Below are 18,552 nucleotides of genomic sequence, written 5' to 3' on the forward strand. Positions count from 1 at the left end.
GCTGATTTGAATAGATACATCAATGTTGTAAGTGCCAGCTAGTGTTCAGAATCATGAGGAATCTCAATGGTATGAATATTATAGTAATTATTATACTTGATTTGAAGTTTGTATTCTATTATTATACAGATGAGAATTGTTGGTCACATCAAGCATGTTCAGCTTTCCATGAATTAGGTCACTACCCCTTACTGATATATGCAGTATCTACATATTCAGTTGTACCTATATACCTCTAGATCTGTATCTCCTGTTATTCTCAAATTTTTATCTGTTATGCTTTTGAGCAGCACTCAAAATTCAAGCCTATTATGCTCAAAATTATATGCTTTCAAAATCAGTATTACACTCAAGAACTGACCTTTTTTATTAGAGCACACCAGTGTTTCCTGACTGTTGTATTAGAGTAAATGATTACTCTATTAGAGTATATCGATCATATTTCTGCAAAGTAAATAACCAGCAGTATAATTTATATGAAATGCTGCAATCATACAAACTGTGGTCATTCTTTCTGGCATACACTTAATTTTTTTGAAAATCATCCCTATTATACTAGCGTTATGCTTGATGCTTTTGGTTACCTATTATACTTCTAATTATTCCAGCATGATCAGTTGGGGCCTACTCATGAATATGGCAAAACTGCAAGTGCAATGAAACTACAGAGTACAAAATATGAACACAATTGTAACTACTGCTACAGTACATGGGGATGAAATTTCATCTAAAGCAGTAAGTAGCTAATGAATTTAAGTGTTATAAAAAGGACATTTTATGTACCAGTATTGTAGTCAATAACATCATATGAATAATGATTTAAGCATATGACCTGGTCCATGTGTGTAGTTGTACAACATTTCAAAGACTTTTTACAACACACATTTACAACTACAAACATCATTACACTCAGACAACTTGTCACATATCATTAGCTACATAGCGTAAGCAATCAATTTATTGACTGACATATTGGCCAACTCGACATCAATTATCATCATAATAGAATCCAGATTCAAACATGGAATTTCAGAACACTAGGTTGCATTGTGTTGCCTTGTTTTGTTGTCCCAGCAGTTTAAATCAACTTCTATCACATTGGACTGTCAGTGAATGACAAGAAGTTTGCTTATGACTTAGTTTGTATATGCTAGTCTGTTATTCTTGGAATGATAATGGCATTAGTGGCATACTGGACTTTATCCATGTTGTTTCTTATGATGTAGCACACACGGAACCTACACATGATGTTCAACCTAAGAAGAATGAGCAGCTGCAGTGATGAACAATGGAGCTACCTAGGAGAAAATAGCAGCGAAAGCAAGGTGAATCAAAGAAAAGTCTTATGTGGCTATCTAAACAACAGGAAAATTGATTACATAAGCAATAGTAAGTTGGAAGAGTGCAAATTAAACTACACTTGCTTTGAGGCACCATTGACTTAAAGTACACACATGGCTTTAGAGGTTTGGAGGCTTGTCACATGCTGTCAGGTGTTGAAGATATGTCAGGAGCAAGGTATACAAAGTGAATAAGTATTGTATTTACTTGGTTAAACATCGCAGCTACTATTAGCCTAGTGTCAAAAATCAGTGCAGCTACTAGTTAAGGATGGCCACTAATCTAGGGCAGCATTTAAACAGTAGCTCTTAAGGGAAGCAACTATAGTATTCAGTATGTCATGTAAAAACTGTTGTTTTAAGAAGAGCATGTACGTACTTACTTGCTTACTTCGTATTTAATAGCTCTAGTATATTTAGTTCAGCACGATGTGCACTAAAGGGAACAGCAGATGAAAGTATGGCTTCCAGACAGCTCTTTCCTTACTAAAAATATTACTGAATATATAACAGTACAGGATAGTCTACTTCATCTTTCTAACTCAAGGATAACCAGATAACTCCTTAGAACAATTGAGGACTATGGATTTAAATAATAGCTGCAGCTTTAAATTTATTCAAGGGCAGCGTTTATGCTCTATCTTTAAGGGCACAGTAGAGCCACTATTCAAACGCAGTGACTATTAAAGGTGCAGCATTTAAACAAGGAAATACAGTAACCCATACACAGCGGATAGAAGCTGAGATAGAAGCTGTTGGTTATTATTTATGGATAAAGAGCTTGTTAGTTACATTGCTGGATGCCAGCTAGGAAAGCCTTATGTGCAGTTTAAACCTGCAATCACTTATTGTAATGCTTTATAATATGGTTTAGTGTTTTAGGCCAAAACGTAGAAGAACTTTACACATGTACAGTTCTATAAATTTTGGATCTAATCCATCAGTTGTAGTTCTATATGGTATTTTAATGCTATCTTAGATTTAACAAAAGTATGGTAGTAATTCTTGAAATACTTGCTCAAATGAGCTGTGGGATTTTCTATATATTTCCTAAAATAACAGCAATTTCCTCTAATTAATTTTTTCTGAATAGCATCATCTACTGTACATACACATACACATCACATGATGAGTGAACCACAACTGTTCACTCACTTAGTTAGTACTTGGCAACAAGCACAGGATATGCTAAACTGAGACTAAAGCATATTACACATGTACAGGTGCATGTTGGCCGATTCTAACATTAAATTGGGCTCCACTGAATAATCATTGACAACATTTTATATATGACTATTGATTGCTGTACTAACAAAGTTCACATGAACTTTCAGAGACACACTGCATGTGTTGGGGTCCATTTAAACCAGACTATCACTGATGACTTGTAACTGATACAAGTTAATGAGCATGTAAATAATGGAGTTAACTCTTCAATTAATACAATGATATTTGTGCATGTAATTTTCACTATTTCCTGTGAAACTCATTAAAGACATGTAATAAAACTACTAACTTGCAGCTAGTAAGAAAGGGATAGTTTGGAGATTTTAACTCATGTTTGCTGTTATTGGTGATATGGGGAATAGTGTCTGTGTTGGTTTTACAGCTTGTGTAAAGACAATGTTTTTATTCAAGGAAGCCATAGGACATAGTTGCCTGTCCCCTTAAGCCATACAATAGCCCAGATACATGCACTATTTGCTGACACATCCTGTTACTGTCACCACAAAACAATATTTAAGTAGACTGAGTTATCAGATGAATATAATAAGTCAGAAGAGGAACATCATCTTAAATGATCATCCCATTAAAATGAACAACTGTGATATCTTATTAAGAAATACGTTAAAAGTGTGACACAACTTTAATCATCATCATCAGTATAAATTTAATATGTGACTGAATTTGACAAAATCAGACTTCCATACACATCCAGATTTGCGATTTCGAAGGATCACAACTCAATATAGGAGTAAGCTATCACTTTCAAATTTTGACCTGTTATTGCATAACGCAGTGGCAGACGTTTGTGAAATTGTAGGTCAATAGCATACTGAGTGGTAAAGTTACAAGGGGTTAAAGTCGAAGAATTGGGTGTGGGTGGAAGCCTGGTTTTGTCAAATCCAGTCACATATTATTATTGATGCCTAGAGGTTAAGTGACACACAATAATATAACAGAATGGATATTGTGTTGGTATGTTGGTTATGAACTATTCAACTGGCAGTTGACCATTTTACTAGACCATCAAAACAGAATAGTTGTAGGGTTGGAGGGAATGAAGGCAGGCTGACCCTAGCAGTTGAACTCACCCTTAACTATATAGACAGTCAGGCAGTGAAAGACATTATTGTGCTTAACAGGCAAAGCTCAGATAGTACTACAGGTAGGGTATACAGTTCACACTGGTTAGAACACTGGCCTGTAGTTAGGGGATTCAGGATCAATTAACTTGACTTGTGCTTGTTACGGGTACCATTAAAATTTTTTTCATGAGTCGGTTAGGTTATGTGACTAAGTTTTTTATGTACGTATTGTAACTGCCAGCACAATTTCCACTGAAATGTGATAAAATTATTGAGTGCATTCATAGCTAACACTACAAAGCTATGTGGTTATGTGAAACTTCCCTTAATCATGTCTTACATTCTCACATCCAATGTTACATGCAATTGGATACTTAATACGGTCACCTATAATAGATAAATCTTGCTTATACATGGAATCCAGCCTGTTGTACTTTCATCCCACACATGGATTTTTATAACAATCATCGTGTACTGTATTTGGTGATAGGAACTAGGTATGTGGTCATAATTATAGAGACAGGCTTACAGTAAGTCAGCAGTCACCATTTTTTCATGCCTAACAAAATATTAAAAAGACTTTTAGATATAGCTGGCTTATATCCATGTTATAACCTACATAGAGCCGGTCTGGTTGTTAAGTGCATGTATATTAAGTGCATATAAATTATTAGGCGTATACTTATTGAAGAACATGAAGGGTGCAGCCATACAAAAGAAGAAATGCTAGAGGTCAATGCTAGCTAGCCACGAAATTTCACATGGTACATGTCCCAATAATAGCATGGATTTAACTATACTTACCAAGTGAAACAGTCTACTGCAGTAAGGAACTCATGCTCCACATGAAAGATTTGCACAGAAATTGAAGTACAAATATTGGTACATTTGGCGACTGTAAATCATACCACCCTCGCACTCAGAGTTAATCTATAAACACCTTTTCTCATTAGACACAAGGGATTAATAAATAATCTTTTGGGAATTAAACTTTAATGTGCCTAACAACCAGACTCTACGGTGCGTATTTAAAAACCTTGAAAACAGTTCTATTATTTACAGTACCAATCAGCAAGACTGACCTGAAACTTGTCAATGACTTGTCACAAACAAATTTGAAGAAGAGAGCCACTGCCAGTTGCTACGTGACACCCCTGTTATAAACTTAGTCCACATGTATTTAAGTTTCCTGAGAACTATTCATGGATAAACTATACTATAGAAGTTTACTATATACAGGTAAATGTGACTGAATCATGTTACTCACCATTTCAGTAGACATTTTTCAGTCTGACAATCTATGACAGCTGTTGATAAAGTACCACACCTAGCCAGCTATGTACAATCACAGTAATTGTATCAGGAGTCATACCATACAAGACCAGTCCTCACAGCTATGTAATGCAAGGTAGCCACAATATTATAGTCACTATAAACACACCTTATGTTGACAACATAAGTGTTTGTTGTCAGCAAATGTAATAATATCTACTGTAACATCATAGCCCGGCAACCACAGCCTTGACTTAAACACGAAGACAATCAACTTTGTTACTACAGTACTTCCACATTTTTAAAAGTCCTTCATCATCGTACCACGTGCACCCTGCAGCATCTTTGCCTACAGCACAGCAGAAACTAATGCCTATACACAAACAGCAGATGGCATATCAGCTGAAAATCAAGACCATAAAATACTACAAAAACAGTTTAATTAGCTTATGATCAGTGGTATTAGACACATTAGCTGGCAGTGCATCCAGTTGTATAGCAAACATGGCTACATAACTGTTCATTATATTTGAAGCAACAATTAATGTAATTTATTGCAGCGCAATAAACTGAAGTTAACATGGGGTAGAATAAATACAGTGCAAACCTATGTACCATACCACAGTAAATGAAGCCAACATGCTTTAGGGATAAATAAGAGAATATAAACTAGCCTTTTGTGTATTGTCATAGCACCACAAAATGAAATCAATATGGTTAGAATGTGAGCCAGTTTTGTAGACATGATGATGTCATAATGGTTCACTGCATAATTTGTAAATTATAGTTTGACAGGTTTAAGATCACGAGATCCCTCCCAAAACACATGGTGTGTATAGCTAGGAATACACCTCCTTTCTGTTACTAAGGCTTAAAATTACAGGTATTAGCCCATTGGATGTACATGTTCTTCCCATTTCATGTGTATGTGTGTGATACCAACTAATATGGTAGTATTGCTATAACAGGGTGATAGGGAACTGAGGAAATTTGGGGAGAATTTGGGCAGATGAAGTGCTAATTATCAGCGCATGGCAAAACCAAATCAATCACGCTAAATTTAACTTAAATGATTATTCAGTAGTTGCTGCTATCATGTTGTGTTGCTATGCATAATACTGTGTGTTGTTGCAATCTTGTACAAGACCTATTTGCTTCATGGTAAACTGTTAATCCAGTTCTGTATTGTGCCGTATCCACAATGCTTATCTGCCTGGCTTGTGCAAAAGTTATTATACCCTACTCCAATGATTTCCTTAGTTGCCTTTTCCTTGTGTATAGATATTTGTATGAGTGTTTATTTGTTTTGTGTTGTTATGTACACTTTATGGCATTTGTACACTGTTGTTGCATGCACTTTATGGCTTTGTGGAATATGTTATTATGGTTTGAATTAGGGTAAAAGTAGGCAATAGAGCTAGGTGTGGTGGAAGGGTGGTGTGTATAACTAGGAAAAAATTTTTGAAATCCATGGTAAGTGGTGATTACACCCTGGGGGTGTGCACTGCTTGAATCTGCCAAGTGTACACTGCAAGGCATTGCCACACCAATCAGCATGTTAATATATTATACATACTTTTTAAAAACTTTACTACTTTTCATAGCCTCTTACTTTCCTGGCCAGTGCCATCAATTTTGTACAATTAGCTATTCCCATTAACTTATAGTTAGTAAAGAGTCCTGATACTATAATAGTTATAGGGACAAAACACTATAATGTGACCTAGTAATTTGCACAAAGGTACCTCAGATTGAAGTATTCAATTGATCATAGTATGACAGTGGCTAATGTTGAAAAATTGTGGCTTTCAGTAAAAACCCTTCAAAATGCTCAAATTGTTTCAGGTGTTACTCTACCACTATAACAAATATCTATACAGCTTCATTCTTAGTGAAGCAGTACAGTGGTGGGTGATAAGGGGAAGAAATGGACTCAATGGAGGGGAAACAAAAGTGGGTCAGCTGTAGGCCCTTTATCCACTAAGAGTAGTTGTGACAGTCCTAAAAAGCACTCAGCCAACTGGTGCTATCTGACTGACTGCTCATGTGACATTTTGCTTTGTGCAACCAGATACATTTTGTAAATGTGGTTACAAATAATCTTCAGCTCATGTGAGTAATCACCCACCTACTTAACAGTTCCAGTCTCAGTAGCACACATCCCATATATATATATATAGCAAGTCCATCAAGTTATCACCACATACACACCTGATACCTATTTGTCAAATAATATTTTATTACCACAAGATAGTGTATGGTATACTGACCATATGTCCATAACCACACAGTCTTTGGGGAATACCCATGTTGATGTTATGCAAGAAGAGATTATTGGCTGGTATACACAACAAGGACAATATGCAGTGTATATGCACATTAACTGTTAACATGTTTACTGCGTGTTTCCATCAGCATGAAGTACAGCTTGCTTTTTGGTTTCTATCAAACACAGTTTTTGAACAAATAATTTGGGCAGGTCAAAATGCTAAATGTTTTGGCAGGTGGATTTGTTGTTATTAAGCAAGTTATCAGGTGATTGTCTATACCACTCCCTAAAATAGCTGTGTGGGGGAGAAACTGTTTTGTAATATAACAGAGAGTGGTTAATGGTGTGGTGTGGTAAGTGGGTTGTTGGTGCTATTGAATATAATTGACATAGCAGTTGTTACAATACTGACCATTGGAAAGACAATAACATATGTTCACTTCTTAGACTTCAGTAGCACAGTATAGTTATTCATACATAACCCAGTAGAGAACATAAACACACACAACTTTTCCATGTTTAACAACTGACCTGTAACTACTTACTTATGTAGTGTGTTCCAACATTGAGGTATGTGTTAAGCGCCTAGGTGATGATACTTTGGTGGAAAGCATATTAGTAAGAATTTAAAAATTGAAAGTAAAATTCATACAATGGATTTACGTAGTAGTTGCAATTTTAGCTACAGATGTGCCAAGATAGCTTGTGGACAGTACATAGCTATATTGTGTTCCTACATAGATGTATCTCCCAGTCAAACATCATTATTAATTTTAGAATAAACTGTATAATTGTCACTATAATTACATTACTAGGGAGTGTTGACCACATAACACAATATTCCTTTGTCAAATTACAACTATCACATTACTGTTACATACACTACCATACAAGAGCTGAACAGGTGTACAATACTGTGACCACTGATCAAGGAACTGAAGTGATCATAAGGTTTCCTACACTGACCCACAAAACAGTTCAACACACACTTAACCGATCAGATTGATATGATAATTTATTGCAATGTTCAACTAGTATTCACATTGTGGTAACTGCCTTAACCTGCAAAGTGTAAGCTGGCCACAAAACTGAAAAAAAATGAACCGAGTACAAGTTTAGAAAGAGAATATGCAGCACATTATTACTACAGTACCTCTATTGTTCAAGTGTATAGGTACACAAACCACAATAATATTCATAAAGCAATGAAATCATTAACATCATGGTTGACTTAATTCACTTTCTTGGCATTATTGGCAGCCGGAATAAACAACAAGCACAGGATACACTAAACTCACATATTATACAGATACAAGGTGGCCAATTCTGGCATTAACTTGGGCTACAATGATTAATCATTACGACTATTGATTAAATGAAGTTTAACTAGTTAAACAAAGTTAATATAGCAACGGAACACCAAGGGTGTGTGCGTGTGTTAATTGGCAACTGACCTGGTAAAAAGCGGGCAGTGCAGGGAAGTGGAACTACAGTTAGGAAGTCAACTGGTGTCCACAACAGCCATGAAGAAAAGTGGGGTGGCCACTCATCAAGGGGGAACCTTAATTGGAATATGAGTGTTGTGCATGTGTTACCAAAAGGTGACCACATCTTGATGGGTGGACATTAATAGGAAAACAACTTGTTACGCATGCATTATCAGAAGGTGCACAGTGAAGTGTGAAAAAACGTGGAGAGCTTGTTCCCTCCCAGACTCCCACCCTCTCTGGACAGTTGTATTTGTGAGGGTCTATACGTACTTGTTGGTAGGGTAATGGAATTGTATAATGGAACACGGTCTGGATTGGCTCTTTCCAGAGAGGTTGGAGTAATAAGTATGCACCACAGGCAGTCACAGGGGGAGACTACTTAGGAAATCTCCTTAATTCCTCTGTGTATCCATCTTGAGGTTAGCTCAGGGTGTGAAAGTGCAGGTGTTTCACCTAGGAGCCCATATGGCCTGTTGAATTCTTGTGGCTTCCACAGAATGCTACAACTCTCCAGTATTCCGACCTCCAAGCCATCTTAGCAAAACATGCAGTGATTAAAGTAGGGAGTAGTCAAAATTCAAAAAGGAGAGAATTGACAATGCATGGCCCTGTACTAAGGCTTATAGGGGAACCTGTGAAACCCTGCACACCTTTCCAAAACAACCACTATCAGCAGACGGTGGTGATGGGCCAAGGGGGTGCTATAAGGGGGATAGTTACATCATGAAGGAGTGGTATTAATGATTATTACACAAAATTCAGATAAACTTTCAGGGACACACTGTACATGTATTGGGATCTATTAACTGTGAGCATGTAAACGATGAAGTTAACTCTTCATGCATCAGTTAATGCATTAATACTTATGCCATGTGATTTTCACTATTTACTTGGAGCTCACTCAAGACATGTAGTTTAATGTTCATAAAGCTCCTAGCTTAAGAAAGGGATATAGTTTGGACATGATGGCAAAACTGAAATAGTGGCCTTACTACATGAAATCAACAAGACGGAAGTATTGCACACAGTTAGTTATCAACTAAAGGAAATGGTTCACGTACATGTACAATCAATTCCATTGACAATAAGGAGGCTTCTCAAAATGAGTTTCTCATCATTCATATTGCTATCTCCTTATAAGGCCAATTACTTTTAAGGTTTCACTGTAACATTACTAACTAACCACATATATCTGCTAAGGTTTCAATCTAATGTGCCATTACTAGTTGCAATTTACTCATTAATTACAGGTTAGCTTTACTTAACCACAAAACAAAATTATGTGATATAATCTTTATGGGTGCAGGTTAGCTACAAGGTGTCCGTTAAGTGATGGTAAACTACTCAAACAAAATAATGATAATACAAGTCATACTACATGCACATTCACTAGTACTTTGTCAGTTCTGGCCTATGACACACATAGGCATCAGTATAGTAAGAATTGACATGTGTATTATTTCTGATTCACTCTCTTCACTCCATTACGTATTAGCTAAAAACAATTACTGTATGGGCACAAAACTCCCATATTTATAGTTATATTCACAACAATCAAACTTAATTGTCTAGTTCTTCCAGTGTTGTGGGTTAGCCAACTCCAGGACTGTTATACCTAGTCAATTTTCAGTGGTCAACCAAGCAAGTCAAACTAGGCCTTGGTTCATATGCTGTTACTTCTAGTCACTCTGATGTACAAGACTATGGCCTCATTACAACATGACCGAAAGTGACCAGAACCACAAATATTAAACCATTCAGTGTATACTGTACTGCCTATAGTAGGAGGGATCATGAAGGTTTGCATTTCCTACCAAAAGTTTTGACCAGAAGCCTCAGTTTGCCTTATGCTACCTTTGACAGTACACACTTACTGTTGTCCTTTTTGTGTCCCATTCTTTTTGTTCGTAGTATCATACAGTACGATAGTACTGTATAGTAGGGGCCACAAAGATTTGGGCATGGCCCATGAAATAGCATCACCCAAAAACCAGCCTCACTTTTCCCTGACAACGATGAAGCAGCATTGGTTTAGGTAATGAACTAAGCCTAAACAAGCCTTCAGATCGATCTGAAATACTTTCAACAAGTTGCTATAAAATTTTTAAAATTTATTAAACAGAATTTTCTAGTGATTGACTGATGCTTTCAGACAAGCATAACTCAATAACAGCTAAGGCTATGGGTAGGCACCTAGCTACGGGCTTGATTTTTCACTGTTCGACATCGCTTCAGCCAGACATGTGCCTTTTGACATACCGCAGTGCGCACAATACATTCTTCATGGACTTACCAGTGTCCTCCTTTGTGTCCCATTCATCTTTGCTGACAGCAAAAGGTGTTTATTTGGCAGTAGCGTGTGATAACTTCCTTTCGTAATGGAAATCATCCGTATTGTTCATAGTGGCTACTTTGACTGCAGAGGTGCTTATCGAACAGTTCTTGATTCGTACTGCTGTGTAACGGATTGAACATAGATTACAATGAAGAGTAATGGATATCACTTTTCATATCGATGAAACAAGCTGGAGTAGTGCACAACATTAAATCACAGTAAAACAATAATAAGCCCTACTGTACATTTCCATTATAGTATCTTGAGCACAGTAGGGATATAACACTTCTTATCGTTTTACTGTGATTTAATATCATGCACTACTCCAGCTTGTTTCAGTACTTTTTATCGATGTGCTATGGTCCCTACTCTAGTTGAAAATTCCAAATTTTTCTGTGTACTTGTTTGTGAACTTTTTTGAAATTATTATTATGCCTGTGGTGAACCCACGCATACCGCATCTGAATTTACGCCCCGCACCCCAGGGGCGTAAATTCCAATTGAAAATTCCAATTTTTTTGTGTACTTGTAAGGGTATATGAATTCACAGGGGTAACATGTATGCATGGTACTGTGCGTTGATGATCTAGCAATCATGTAAAGAATAAAGCATGAGTTGTCCATAATATTTCTACCATGTTTTCAACAATCAGAGTATAAGCAGATTGAATGTAGTGCATGCACTTTACATATCATTCTGCAGGACTGTAGCTACACCAGGTAGGACATTGTGATATATTGTAATGGGAGTTGTGATCCTCTAGAACAACGTTTTTTTGTGACCAGTAAGTTATCAAATATTATTTACTTTTCAGTGATCAGATCATTATAAAGTGAATTAGCTTTAGACGTTCTGGTATTGCTGTCAATTAACATGCCTGCAAGATCTAACACTTTATGCTATAAGTATATTGAAACATTAAATTTTGGTAGTGCCAATGACAATAAACTATAAATAAACATCACATGCCAATCAGTGGCAGAAACAATCTCAAGTCACTATTAATCTATTCTGTATAACTGTGCTCTTAATTGTTACAATTCTTGCTACTTGACAGTATAAAGGGATTTGCCATACTGAAGAGGTCTTCCCTTTTACAAAATCTTCAATACAGGCCTATTAAGTTATTGATTCCAGACTTCACAATGTTCAAAGTTAATAATTCTGATATAGAAAGAAAGCCTCTAAACTGATGGATCTGGTTTCTAGAGCAACTATGTTATATGCTTGGAGGTTTGGTGTCGTTCAGTAGCTGCAATTAGCTGCTTTAAAGCACAGAAAGCTGGCTGATCTCTTTCATCAACAGTGGAGAATGATTTGAGTGTTGCACTGAGTGAAAGCAGAGCTGATAGGAACTCAAAATTTGGCCTTTGACCCCATCAGTATATAGTATTCTTGATCCATTTTTACTACTATAACTATACCCACATGAAAAGCAGTTTTGGTCACCAGAACACACCCACACAGTGATAACTAACTAAGATCGTTTCCATAGCCTTTATAAGCACTGGAAAGTTATAACACAGTGTACTTATGAATCAGTGTTGTAAGTGGGCCGGGTCATCCGGATTATCCGGGTCATTTGGGTCACATTTTGTCCAGGTCAAGTGGGTCTTATCCACTTTACTGAATATCTGGGTCTGACCCGGATGAGATCACGTGTGACTATAAGTTAACAAGCTTGATTGTATTGATAAAAATGCAGTTGTAAACACTCAAGAAACTTACGTGGAGCCACACCCACCATTCAGGAATATGCTTTGCTGTCTGTGCGGAGTATGTAGAGCCACGTCCACTTATCAAAATTGTAACAGCTGTGCTCTGTGGGCATGCATACATCACCAAATCCGTGTTGCTACTTGAAATGTAGGTAACTAACTTCTGGAGATTCTGTAGCTGCATGTAAACTTACGTGGAGCCACCCCCACTTGATAATACGTACGTGGAGCCACACCCACTTGATAATACGTAGCTACTCACTTCTTGCAGACAATTTTTATAGTGTAAAAAAATGTAGTGGAACTTGTGGACTTTTAATCTAGCTCTTGGGGCACGCCTCTATTTTAATTAAACCGGGTCACATGCGGGTCAGATCCGGATTACTATTCGGGTCAGTGTGTCAAACGGGTCAACAGTACTGACCCACTTACAATACTGTTATGAATATCGCAAGATTGTTTTTTCAAGGGGAACTGAGGCAGGGTTTTTGTCAAATCCATGGCCAAGTAGGGTATACATATAAATAAATGCACCGAACACAGTGAGGAGTTATTTGGTAGCTGAATATTACAGACAACTTATTATTCAGATTCAACTGGAGTACACATGCACCAAAATAGTGTGGAATCTCTTCATAACACACCAGCTAGGTGATGTTATTTGGCAACTTATTAGCTATTGTTAAAAAGTGCTGTAAATGTTTTCTCAAGGAGGGTTGAAATCCATACGGATGGAACCCAGATCTGATTCGGATGTGACTCTTTTACAGTGGCGCATGTCAAGAGCTATTATTTCGAAATAAACAATAACTGAGTGGTGTAGTTGATGTATGCCAGTCTTAATACTATAGCAGTTAGCTGCATTTATAACATTATAGAAGTTACCAAGCTACACTATTGTCTGGAAGATGAAATAGTGAACAAAAAAGCTACAGTGCAAACAGTAGGCTATATACTGGCTAAATGGGGCTGGAAGCTTGGCGACCATTTGTGCTTATTATGTGCATATCTTAACCAAGTGTAGCTGGAGTAATAGTACTCATAGACCTTCCACCCCTACCTAACTGATATTCAGTGAAACATCGAGTCTCTCATTCCTTTCCCTATATAGTTGTTCAGTCACATGACAGTTAACTATATAAACAAGTTCCAACACACATTCCTATTCTTGTTTTCTCTCTCCTCCACACATACTTCAACAACCTCAAACAGTTAGTAAACATTTAGCTAAATGTTATATAGATACTGTAACTGCATCCATCATATTTAGCCACTGGGCTAGTATAAAGTGAACATACAATGACAAAACAGACAAGGCATCATCAGTGCTTAGCTACACTGATGTCCAGTTACTGATAGCTATCAGCCTATCACCATAACTCCACACGTGTGTGGGATCATAGCCTATCTTACACCATAGATAATATGTGTAACTAAGTAATCGCTTACCGCTCCGTAAGCCAGGTACACACGTACGTCATAGCGGTCTATGGTCTTTGCTATGGTCACACACTGATATCGCACGCAGGCTTAATCGGCTGTTGACAGTCATCAGGTAATATATGAGACTTGACCTCGGAGGCTACTTGTACACTGCAGGAGATACGACACACTTGTCCAGCGTAGCTACTAAAAACCGAGTCAGCAAAACAGCAACTTAATAGACCGTATACTTTCTGCACATCTCCGGAACTATCATATGGTAAACAATCGATTGTGGGTTTACACTAAAGGAATGCCGGATTCGGTGTTAGAGGAGACTAGTAATGTGAACTGTCCAGGGGCGGATCCAGGGTGAAGGGCACAGACAGGCTAAGTGGTTAGGGAGAGCAGATTATCTTGTTATTTGTATATCTGAAAAAATCTTGAAGGTAGCTATTAGAGTGATGCCATTATCAACACTGAACTGAGACGACGATTTGTAAATGGCATTTTCAATACTATATAGACTAAGTGTATGGTAGTTAGCAAGTCTAGGAGTTTAATACATGACTTTACACTTGGTGTTTTAGTGATCCAGTATCTACTCCAGACACCTCAGCTATCACCCATTATGAATGAGACACACACTTTTGATTGTTACCTCACGCATGGTTTTCCATGTCACACACTGCTCTCGCGTGATTTAATTTCATTAAAGACCTGTAAAGAAGACACTAAACACTGTATGAAAGTACTGTACAGTGAGCCCCTGTATACATTAGATACACTACAGTATCTGTATTAAATTTATTTAGTAAGGTGTCCTGACCTGATTTCAGGGATCTAAAACTCTGTACACTAATCATTAGTACAAATGAGACCATGGAAAAGTGTCTTGGTTATTGAGGTGTCCTCATTAGTATTGAGCAAGGATGGGTGTGGCTGTGCCAAATACTTTATCACTGTGCACTTCACAGACCTTATCAAATTGTTTCACAACATCTCCTTCCCTCATGGATCTATACGTACACTACACCAATAAAGTGATGTAGCTACATTGCACCACTGAATTTACTGATGACTACATAGCTACTGTCTGGGTGCATTATTTTTGAACAGGTAAGTTTTATAATATTCCTGAATTTATTGCAGTTACTAATTTGCTAGTATCTATGTATTTCTAGTTTTGTATACAGATAGCTTACTATTTAGTACCACGTGTACGTACTAAGGATTTAGCTATAAAATTTTAGCTTACAAGACAATTATTTGTAAACTTTACAAGCAGTACATAATGAAATTTGTAGCATTTGAGATAGGTATATCATTTGTAATGTTAGTTTACAAAGATATTGGGGAGCACACACACTAAACTAAATACATACATTTTCTCTTTTTGTAATGCTTTATATGGGTAGAGTGTCACGGCAGACACAGATAACAATAACAGTGGACTGTCACATCCCTAGTGTACATTTGGTTTGCTGGCAATGCATGGTTATGGCAGAATCTAGAGGACCCATTGAAACTCCAGCAGCAGCATGCATGTGCCACTGATATTATGCTAACCACACCGTTACTATCTTAAGCGCAAACCTTATCACCCCAGAAAAGATTGCAAAGTTTAGCAATTGATTGGGGAAAATTTCATGCTTATCTCACAAATGACACAGCTTTTGCACTGTGCTACTCTACTGAGCTATTAAGAATAATAACACACATATGGAATGTCCATGGTGTTGCACATGCCTTAACAGCTGCAATACATGTATTTTCAATACATATACAACAGGTATCACAGTGTTGTTTAATTGGAACACACTAAACTGCATCTTTCACAATCTATATCTGTGAAATGACCAGAGTCCATGAAGGTTAATGCTGAATTTATGCTACTAGTGATTGAACTTATTATCATGTGCTATGCATGAAGTCATACAATAGTGTATTACATAACATGATCATTATAATGGAGTGCACACAAGTTATTGAACACATGTCTTTTGACAAAAAAAATTCTATAGTCTAGTCTCTGTGCTGCATGTGCACAAGGATTGCAATTTTGTTTGTTCCAATAATGCACACTTGTTGTCAACATCGTGTATGGCTGCAATAAGGTACATGATGTGTAGGATGATGTGACTAAGGCTTCTGTAGGGAGGAGGATATGCTTGCTTACAGGGTGAGGTCTATAAATGCTAAAATTATTGGTTGTTTCTGATAAACAACAGTTTTATATATGTAAGCATAGATCACATAGACCAAGTTAGTGTATGTGACAGTATTGATGAATCTGAGACTAAAACTGTCTGCTTGTCTTGGTTGTTGAATGTGCATATGCAACTTCAAGCCAACAATGTCATTAATACAGCTGTAACTTCTCATGATAACAATATTATGTATAGCTGTAAAATACATTAAGCTAATATATTTCATGGGTATTCATGTCATGACATAGTGTGCTCACAGCGTAACATGCACTACTAATATCCATGACTGAATTGGCTTTCTTACATAAGTTTGAGATTTAACAGCTATCAATCTTACTGGAAAAGTATATACTACTTCTGGTATTGTGTACAATTCATTTATGTCATGATATGAAATTAATGGCATGAGTTCTGCTCTATTGCATCATGTTATAATTATTTCAAGACTATGTATTGCGGCCTCTGTATTGCAAGCATGTATGTGATGTTGGTGTCCACTATATGTAGGCTAAATATTGCTCTGCTAGCCAGAATATAAGGTCTGAAAATGTGATAGTCAGCTAGTGTCTCCCTTGGAATATATACACCATTAAAAATGAAGTGCTATGGTAGCACCTCTATAGGTTCTATTTTTGACTGGAGCAGTCAAAATTTAGCACTTTTAGGTGCTACCATAGCACATCAGTTTTAACAGTGTAGTTATAGTCAACTGGGTTATTCTTAATCATAACAACAACATGGTTCCTATAATATACCATCACTCCACAGAAACCACTGAACACGTCATCCTCCACACTGTTGTATAATAATACTGTCAATAAGAATAATATTGTGGACATCATCTGCAGTATACACAACACTGTGTGGAGGATATAGTGTCCAGTGGTTTCTATTATATAGTTACATGATAGAGGGAGACTATTGTCTTCATGTATAATGTGAGTATACTTACATAATATACATTCCATGGCTAATCATAATCCTGTTAAGAAGATTGTGTCCATGCAAAATGCATCTAGTTATATGTACACATGGAAAGGAGATGGATATAAATTATGCACATTTCATCTTTCTGTGTTGGTGATGTCCACAATAAAGTTCCATTAGTATTATATATGGTTGTACTACACAAGAAAGTTAAGGTCTGTTTCATGTATGGGTATGCTGTTCTGTATTACAATACATTCTCTGGCTTGGTGTGTCCCAAATATACATGTATGTAGTATATACCATTTCATGCACGTTAATTGGCTTCACCGCACAACTGGCACATTTGAAAAGAATATCTAGACTGTTGATGATTTATAATCCCTGGCTATAGTTTCATTATTATACAGACAAACAAAGTGACAAGTGTGTTCAAGGCTATTAGCTAATTGCAAACTTGAGTTACTGTAGCAACATTATTATTTTAATCATATTTGCTGTTCCAGATCTCAGCTTTTGGTACATGCATGGACTGGAGGATCAAGTCACCACCTGCATATGTATGGTCTGGGATTTTTCCTAGTAGCCTGTGTGTTATATAGCTAGTGTACAGGCTTTAGAGGTCCCTAGTATATGGGATGGTAGCTACACACTATAACTGTTGCACTGAATACTTGTGATGTCAGATGTCATGTCTCATATGATAGGGAAATTAATATAATAGACTGTCCATCTTTTAAATCACAACTAGCTATTGTGTAGAGTCTGTGTCTCCAACCCCTTCCTGTTATTGTAGATCTTGCATTTTACGAAGCATCATGCACTCAAGCTCTTTATTGGTGTGCAGTTCTGCTATGTCGATTCTGCAGCAGGGCACAGATTGAATTCAATTGTGCCAGTTAAAAACTCTACACATATGTAGTATGGTTTCTCTCAAACTGTGTTGACTCCAACAAGAAACCAGAATTCCCCATATTCTTCTGGCTCCATTGTTGTTTGGGGTTTTCCCTGGTCCTTTCCTCTGTGAGATGCTTAAGGGGTTCACATTCAACTTCTTGATCTCCAGTAATCCCTTTGCTATCGATTTTGCTGTTGTTGAGGGGAGGCTTGCTCCGACCTGATCCATAGGCTTGCAGGCTTTGTTTAGTCCTTTTTCTGTATAGTGTTTAGCATGAGTTTACTTCGTTAGAGACGTGGAAGTGCCATTAGAGCCGGAATAAAAAATAACAAGAAAACAGGACAAATATGTTCCTTACTAA

The 18,552-nt window shown here is 37.0% G+C and overlaps 1 long non-coding RNA gene across 4 annotated transcripts; it reads right to left on the bottom strand.

Moving 5' to 3' along the window:
* Positions 1-603: 603 nt before the first annotated feature.
* LOC136256012 (uncharacterized) lies at positions 604-14,409 on the bottom strand. Of its 4 annotated transcripts, none has more exons than XR_010701280.1 (6): positions 7,192-12,413; positions 7,050-7,139; positions 5,091-5,270; positions 4,917-5,043; positions 4,732-4,865; positions 604-1,298 (listed from the first exon to the last, which is right to left on the bottom strand). It is a non-coding gene; the product is annotated as an uncharacterized lncRNA (long non-coding RNA). The 4 variants fall into 4 exon arrangements; XR_010701278.1 differs by lacking the exon at positions 7,192-12,413 and adding an exon at positions 14,184-14,409 and having other exon boundaries at positions 605-1,298; XR_010701277.1 differs by having other exon boundaries at positions 608-1,298; positions 7,050-10,172.
* Positions 14,410-18,552: the final 4,143 nt, after the last annotated feature.

The sequence above is a fragment of the Dysidea avara genome, chromosome 5 (assembly GCF_963678975.1).
Source record: "Dysidea avara chromosome 5, odDysAvar1.4, whole genome shotgun sequence".
NCBI lineage: Eukaryota > Metazoa > Porifera > Demospongiae > Dictyoceratida > Dysideidae > Dysidea > Dysidea avara.